The sequence below is a fragment of the Cannabis sativa genome, chromosome 5, assembly GCF_029168945.1.
Source record: "Cannabis sativa cultivar Pink pepper isolate KNU-18-1 chromosome 5, ASM2916894v1, whole genome shotgun sequence".
Lineage (NCBI taxonomy): Eukaryota > Viridiplantae > Streptophyta > Magnoliopsida > Rosales > Cannabaceae > Cannabis > Cannabis sativa.
Genome location: NC_083605.1, coordinates 31,831,575 through 31,839,993, shown reverse-complemented (window position 1 = coordinate 31,839,993; position 8,419 = coordinate 31,831,575).

Sequence of the window (8,419 nt, the reverse complement as noted above, 5' to 3'; positions counted from 1 at the left end):
ATATTTTATTTTTTTTTCAAAAATTAAATATTATTTTTTTTATTATTTAATTATTTTTCAAAATTTAATTATTTAAAATTAAATAAATCCTACATCCAACTATCCAGCTAACCTTGTTGCAGGAGTATGTGTTTTAGCTTGTTTGTAAGTTTTTAAAACCTATTATTGCTTGATTGTAAATAGCCATGGTTAACTTGTTGACAGATCCAATGATCTGATTTTAACTCATGGTTCCCTTAGTCAAGTAAATAATTTGTAACAGGTAATTCATCTGTGTATGACCTAGCAACATGATAGGATCCATCCAAATGTGTGCCTGTGTGAGCCTATATGTTTATTTTATTATAGATGCATATAGGTTGTTGTTGCTAAATAAAATATCATATTTTTTGATAGATTTTATTTAGGCCCATTTAGTTTTTGGGCCTATTCAATTAATAACAGTTGTTCATTTTAAGGTTAAATTCCTCTCTTTTGGGCCTTGTGTGAGAGTTGGGGGCCATAGAAGTGGGTACGACATACTGAACCCAGCTCCCCCTCACATGAACTACCCCAATCGTGAAGGCCCATTTGCCTAATTTGGATAACTGTACTAGGTTATTTAAATTAGTTTAACCTAATAAAATTGATTAGCAACATAATTAATTTCATTTATTTTGAAATTAATTTAAGAAAACCATAGTTTAAAGAATTTTATTCTAAGCTAAACTATATGTATTTTCTTGTATTTAATTAAATATAGAATTATAACCATCTAGATATTTTCTGAAGCTTAATTTGAATTTTTCATTAAATATTCCTATTTAAGTTGAAAATTAGTTATCTCTAACTAATCAACTTAAATCTGAATATCTTTTGAATTTCAAATTTCAAAATTAAGTTGAGGAATTTTAGGAATTGGTTATTAAGATTCTTTAGATATTTTTAAGTTGATATTTTTTCAAATATTAACTTAAAATGAAATATTTTCAAATTAAGTGGTTACAACTTAATTTTTGATATTTAATTAAATTTAAATTTGAAAATATTTAAGTTCTAGATTTTTTCTAATACAACTTAAATTAGATATTTTTTCAAATTTTGTGAAAAAGATACTTAGTCAAATAAGATATTTTCTAGATAGTTATTTCTAGACTACTTATTATTTCTAATATTAAATAGGAAAATATTATACATTGTGAAATGAATTATTTAAATAATTAATTTTGGTACAATTTATTTTAAGTATATTTTTTCCTAGTATTAAACTAGAGATTAATAATTAAGCCTTCTCTACACTTAATTATTTATTTCTTGAATTTAATACATTTAATTAAATTGAAAATTAAATATCTAAGTTGATTTTCATCATGATACTTAAATATTTCTTTTTCATGACACTTAATTAAATAGAAAATTATTTTTAGTTGAAATTTATTTTTTCAACTAAATTTAAATAATTTTCAAAATATATTTTTTTTATTTTATTAATCAATTTTCGAAATTGCATTTCATAATGCAAGATGATTTTGAATTTATCTTGAAAAATAGATTAAGTTGTAAATTAATTATTTATTTTAATTAATTCTTGGACCAACTTACATCAATGATTTTTTCATTTATTGATTAATTTAAAATAAATGAACTAAAGTATAGGCTAATTAGTATTTTTTCCCCCTGAACTTTGACATGTAGTAAATTGTGCCCCCTGAACTTTTTTGGCCGTTAAAAATTCCCCTCGAACTATTGAGATTGTTAAATTTAAGGACTTTTGTCTAATTTCATTCAATTTTACTGTTTCAGTAATTGTTTATGTACTAAACCATGCTCTCCAGACTTTGATATCTACCAAATCATGCCCCTCAAACTTTGATATGTACTAAATCACGCTCCTTGAACTTTCATCCATGTTAGAATTTTTCACTAAAATTAGACAAAAGTCCTTAAATTTAACAATCTCAATAGTTCGAGGGGAATTTTTAAAGGCCAAAAAAGTTCAGGGGGTACGATTTAGTACATGTCAAAGTTTAGGGGGGAAAATTACTAATTAGCCTAAAGTATATTATTAGAAATTGAATTAATTAGTCAAAAGAAAATCTAGATAGGTGATATTTTTGCTTGAAGTATTTTTCTAAGTAATTATTATTTAAGTATTTCGAAAATATAAAGTTTTTTTTTTTTCAAAATACAATAAATATATTCTCATGAAAATTTATTTTGAGTTGCAAATTAATTTAAATTAATACAACTTAAATAATTTTCTTAATATTTATATATCAAAATTACTACTGAGATGGAAATAATTCAATTTATTTCAATCACCATCTAAGTATAATTTTATAAATATTAAATTAAATTCTCATTTAGAATTTTAATTCTAAATTCGATATTTAATGAATATATTTTATTATAAATAATAATGAAAATACATTTTTACAGAATGAGCTTTATTATTAAGATATTCGATTTCCATTGTTGGTTTTACATAGCGTTTGTTTTAGTGAGTAATCCTCCCTTATGGAGGAACGTTCATTAGCAAGTTCGCACCGTTTAATCTCGAAAGATAAGTAGCTTTGTAAGTGTTTTATATGGTATGGATCACCCTAATGGTGGCGACTGTATTTGACTTGCAAAATATGAAACAATGGTAGAAGCTCATAAGATAGAATAGCCTTGACTCTCACCTAAACAGGACAACGCTGGATTCCAATCTTGATCGAATAAAAGGTTGCTAGAATATTTAACATTTTAGATGAGCTGACAACTCTATTCAATGGATGGTAGCTTTGACTCTCGCCTAAACGGGACACTGATATTAGTTTGTTGAAAACCTTGGAAATTATTTAGGATTGTATGATTTAGTAGTTTCACTTGTCATTCCTACTTGCTATATGTTTAATAATTTCTGAATTGTGTATGAATTTACATTGAACCATGTTATTTTCTGTTATTAAATTGTAGTTTAATTTCGAAATTTCATTGTTGGTCTAACTTGGTTTGTTTATCTAATGAGATAAATCCTTAATGGATTTTCACCATTAGACATACATAATAGTGTTAGATCTCGAAAGATAAATATTGTATATGCAACATCTAGCTGTTCATCAATTGATGACACCTTAGACTAGTATTTTTACAATATGAAACTAGAAGATTGTATAAATAAGATTACTTTGACTCTCGCTAATCGGACCATCGTTGGATTCTTATTTATAAACGAAATTATCCTAATTCCTCATACCTTATTCATTTCGAATTAGCTAAATAACATATCATTGGATGAATGGTCTATATATCATTTAATGTCATTCTATTTTCTTTTAAGAAATTAAATGATACTTTTGATTATATTCCCGAAATTCTATCCCAAAATGATATAAATCCTCAATCTTAGAAATCTCCTACTTGTATGCAAATCAGACTTAGAGTTAAATTAGTAGTGGTGGTCCAAGAAGAATTACTCATTATATTTGGTATAAATTTAAGTCTTTGACTTTAATTTTAGATTCCAAACAGAAATTTTCTTATATTTTTAATTCCAGGATACAATACAGTTACACTTTCACAAGTGTTTAATAACCATTTTCTATCAATGGATTCAAACTGTATGGAATATGAGTTTAGTATTCTGTGACCCGGATCTACTTGCACTATTCTAAGAACTTTTTAATGTAACTAAACATTAGTCATCAAAAAGACACAACCACACTGTTTTAATCTATGGCATTTGTATCTTGTTCATAGTGGTTTTGACAAGATTAATCTCTGCAAAGAGTTAATATGCCTATATCCACTGAAAGTTGTTCAACTCATTCGTAGATGGATGTACATTCAGGGGTGGATATGAGTTTTTCGTTGTATTCTTAAAACGATCACTCTAGATTTGTAACGCCCCGATATTTTGCCTTATTTTACAAAAATACTATTTTCATGCATAATTTGAAAAGATAAAAAAAAATAATTTAAATACAACAGTGGATTTTAAAAATCAAAATGCAACAGAGAAGGATCCTTCATTTGTAAAAGAAGATACAGTAAGTAAATAATTTTAAATAATGCATTTCCAATGTGTTAGATTTATCAACTGCTTAAAATAAAACTAAGGCACCACCGGCGTTCTAGATCGTTTGCTCGTCCGTAGCCGCTCACAGTATACGTACCAGATCTGACCCTGCTCACTATACATACTTCCCTGTCTAATACCTGTAGGGGGAAAGTAAGGGGGTGAGCTAAAAGCTCAGTAAGGAAATGCTTATCAAACAATACCATATAATATCACACATACCATTAATATATTTATTAAGTTTTAGCAATATCATACATGCTCTTTTATAACTATAACCAAATAACTGTACATATGGAAACCTTTATCATACAAGTCTATACTATTTGTTCACACCGTACACATATACAGAGATCATAACTCCAGTATCATACTCATAACATAATCATATCAATACTATAAATAATAATGTCATTATCACAACATTGGCATATCATAGCCATTACTTACATAACCCGGGCCTAGCCTGGCCCTACAATATCCTGGGCCTAATCTGCCCATATAATAACCTGGGCCTATGCAGCCCTACCATTGTTATAGGTTAGGGTATCTCTATATTCAACAGTAATATCACTGTATCATACCCACCATAACAATCTCATACACGACTCAGTAAAATGTAGGGTAGGGTATATCTACGTTCAACGGCCTTCTCCCGTATTATACCCCACCATGGTCCCTCACTTTACCTGAGACGTTAGCATACAACATATAACATACAACAATACACCATACACCATACAACATACAATACACAACATACAACATACACATATACAAGTCATAACAACCATAATTTATATATCAATTGACGAATATTGTGTCCATACCACACATTCTCAGTACCATATACAGACTTATAATAACAAATCATAACTCATATTTCAGTACACAAAGAATCCAAATTTATGCAGATAAACACATATAACACTATCTAATTTCCTTACCTCAAATTCCGCTGCTTAAGACTTGTTATCTCGTCACTACTACCTATAATAACACATGGGTCAAGGCCCTAACATTAAAATTCGCACTCTTACAATACAGCAGAAAGAACACTATTTTTGATCAATAACTACACGAATTCAAAGAAAGTTTTCTTCATAAAAATTATAGGAAATTCAATTATCTTTCCAACGATATATAGATCATTAAAAATGGATTACAACTGAGGGAGTTATGATAGTTTTACTGAAACTATTTCTGAGAAGGAATATGGAGTAAGGAATCACAGGAGACATCGAAAATACAACATTTTGATACTGAAATATTCCAAATCAGAGAATACTCTCTTCATAAAAGTTTTAGAAAATCGAATTCCCTTTCTAATGACACTAAAATCTTTAAAATCGGAGTTACAACGTAAGAGATATAGATATTATACCGAAACAGTTTTTTTTAGAAATCCTGAAACAAATGGATTTCGAACTACAGCAATAAAACAATAATTTTGACTTAGAATAATCAATAATTGGTGAATGGTTTCTTCATAAAACATTTAGAAAATTGAATTATCTCTTCAACGGTACTAAGATCGCTAGAATCGGATCATTATTCAGAGAGATATTTAGATTTTACTGAGACAACTTATATAGAAAATATGAAAAACGATTTACAACAAACAGCGTAAAAATACTAATTTTTGACATAGATAAATTTCGATTCAGTAAAACCTTTCTTCATAAGAATTATGGAAAATTCAATAAGCTTTCTATAGACACCAAGATTGCAAGAATCGGATGAGTATTTAAAGAGATATGACAGTTTTACTGAGACATATTTCATTCTGAAAAATAAGAAAAGGAGACCTACGAAAATTCTCCTATTGTGATCAATAAATAAGTAAATGTAGAGTTTCTTACCTTAAATACATCAAGCTACTTGGATCGGTAGACATAAGATGATGGTGATCAAAGATGAGAGTGAAGAGTGGTATAGATTTGGCTAAGGATGTAATGGAAAGATGACTTGAAAATTTTAGGGTTAGTCTTGCTCAGATAGGTGGGAAGAATAGAACGATATAATTTTAGGGTTAATGAAATCTATACTATTCTGACTCTTATTAGGTTTAGTTTTATGAATAATAATAATATTAACATAATAACAATAATAATATAATAAATTATTAAATAAATAAATATCTAACTTTTAAATTTAAATTGTAAGCTCTCAATCTCGTAACTTTAGGGTTTAGTTTTGACCTAGAAAAATTACGAATTCTGATATATCTATTTCTACAAAATTTATAGATCTTTGAATTATCTTTCCAACGCCACTGGAATCACCTCAATCGGAGTTATAAAACTCCAGATATGGTCATTTTAGTAAAACAGTTTCTAAACCTCGGAATTTCTCTAAACTTACGATTTTTCTAACATTAATCAAATAATAATATTATTTAATACCACTTATATATACAATTAATTAAATATAATAAATATATTATAAAAACGTAATGGACTTTCATATCGGGCTTTAATTACACATTACTTACTTATGAAAATATCATAATATTTTACTTTTGTAGTTAATACAACTTTAACTTTCTTTAGAAAATTGGTACAACTACTCTAAGCAATAATATCAACTCACTAACAACACAAATAAATGAGATAATTATCCTCGCACAATTAATATCCAAACAAAAAAATTAAATACTATTTTAAATTGGATATTACATTCTACCCTCCTTAAAAGAAATTTCGTCCTCGAAATTTAACTTACCAACACTCGGGGTGTTGAGTCTTCATGTCTTGCACCACTTACCGCATAACCTCCTTATCTACTATATGGAGCCAACAAATATGCATTTAACCTATATCTTGTCGATCAATCTATAATACATATAATACAAATAACTTATTAATTAAGCATTATTATTCCTCTATACATTACTTAAATATCAAAACATACTCTATCATAATAAATTACATATACATGCTTTAAATACATAAGTTTTGCAATAGCATGCTCGTAATATTATAAAAAAAAATTCTTCTCTTATGACCATCCTTACATGACATTAAGAGTGAAACTATTTATTCTTCTATGAGCATGCTTACATGCCATTAAGAGTAAAACTATTTATTCTCTAAATGAACATCCTTACATGTCACTTGAGAACACATTATACAATACAAAATAATAAACACAAGGAGTAGGGTAGGAGACCCTATGCAAACTTCTCTTTAATCATTCCCACTCTTTAGTTAAATGTTATTACGTATAAAAATCTTACTTCTCTACTTGATTTTCTACTGTAAGGCTACAGTGTCATTCTTTCAATTTCATAGATGTTACTCACTCATCGATAGACACTTGTTCCATGACACTTGGAAATAAACATGTAAGCTCTAAAAAAAAAGTCTTCTATATATAATATTTTAATGATCCAATTCGACCTTTTTTCTTTTGTCTCACATTCACTTCTTGATATCATTTATCCATGTATTCATTGCACTTGTCACGCCTTTCCATTTTCCTAGGTAACTGATGTTGGTTTCTTTTGTAGTCTCTTTCTTGTATCACTCTATTGTATTTTCTTCGCTAATCTCTCCTATGCTGCTTGGTCCTCCATTACTCCTTTCAATCAAGTTGACTTGATTATGAGATTATCTAGTTTTTCCCATTAACTTTTTTTTTTTTTCTGCTAGGCAAACATGAGATAACAAATTCAGTCTTTCATTAAGATTTCAAATAGCTATGTCGAACTCAAGTTGATTATGTTTCGCCTCTTCCTCGGAGAAAGACGATCAAACAATTCCCAATCATGGTCCTCGCGGATCGAATCATCCATATAATATACAAAAGGAAACTCCAGATATTTGGTATCCTTCTCTTTGAATGAGATCTCAATTCCAGCGACAGTTTCATTTGATATCGCCCATAAGCATCTATATTTCATTTTATCATTTATTAACTAAATATTAACTAAGGGATGAACCTAATCCAGGATATGAACCATAAAAGAAAATACCGAGTAAACCGATCACTAGAGCACCAGTTACAGTACCTATTATCCAAAGAGGAATCCTTCCAGTAGTATCAGCCATTTGTCCTAGTTTCCTCCACATTTCATCAGGTGGTGTTACATTGCTATAGTGATGAAGTCTAAATCTGCAATGCTGATAGATTTGTGTAATTGTGTTCAATGATCGTTTCTTCTATTATACTAACCTTCTGGGTATAACATCACTTTCATATTTATAATACCATATATTTTTCTAACCATATTTATGTCTTACATATTGTATACCTCTATAGTTCACAAAATAAATCCCAACTTCTTAATTGCACTGTTAAGACCTTCAAAATCTAAAACCAACTTACATTCGAGTACAGACCATCTACTTTTAGTTAAGTAAGATCATATATGCT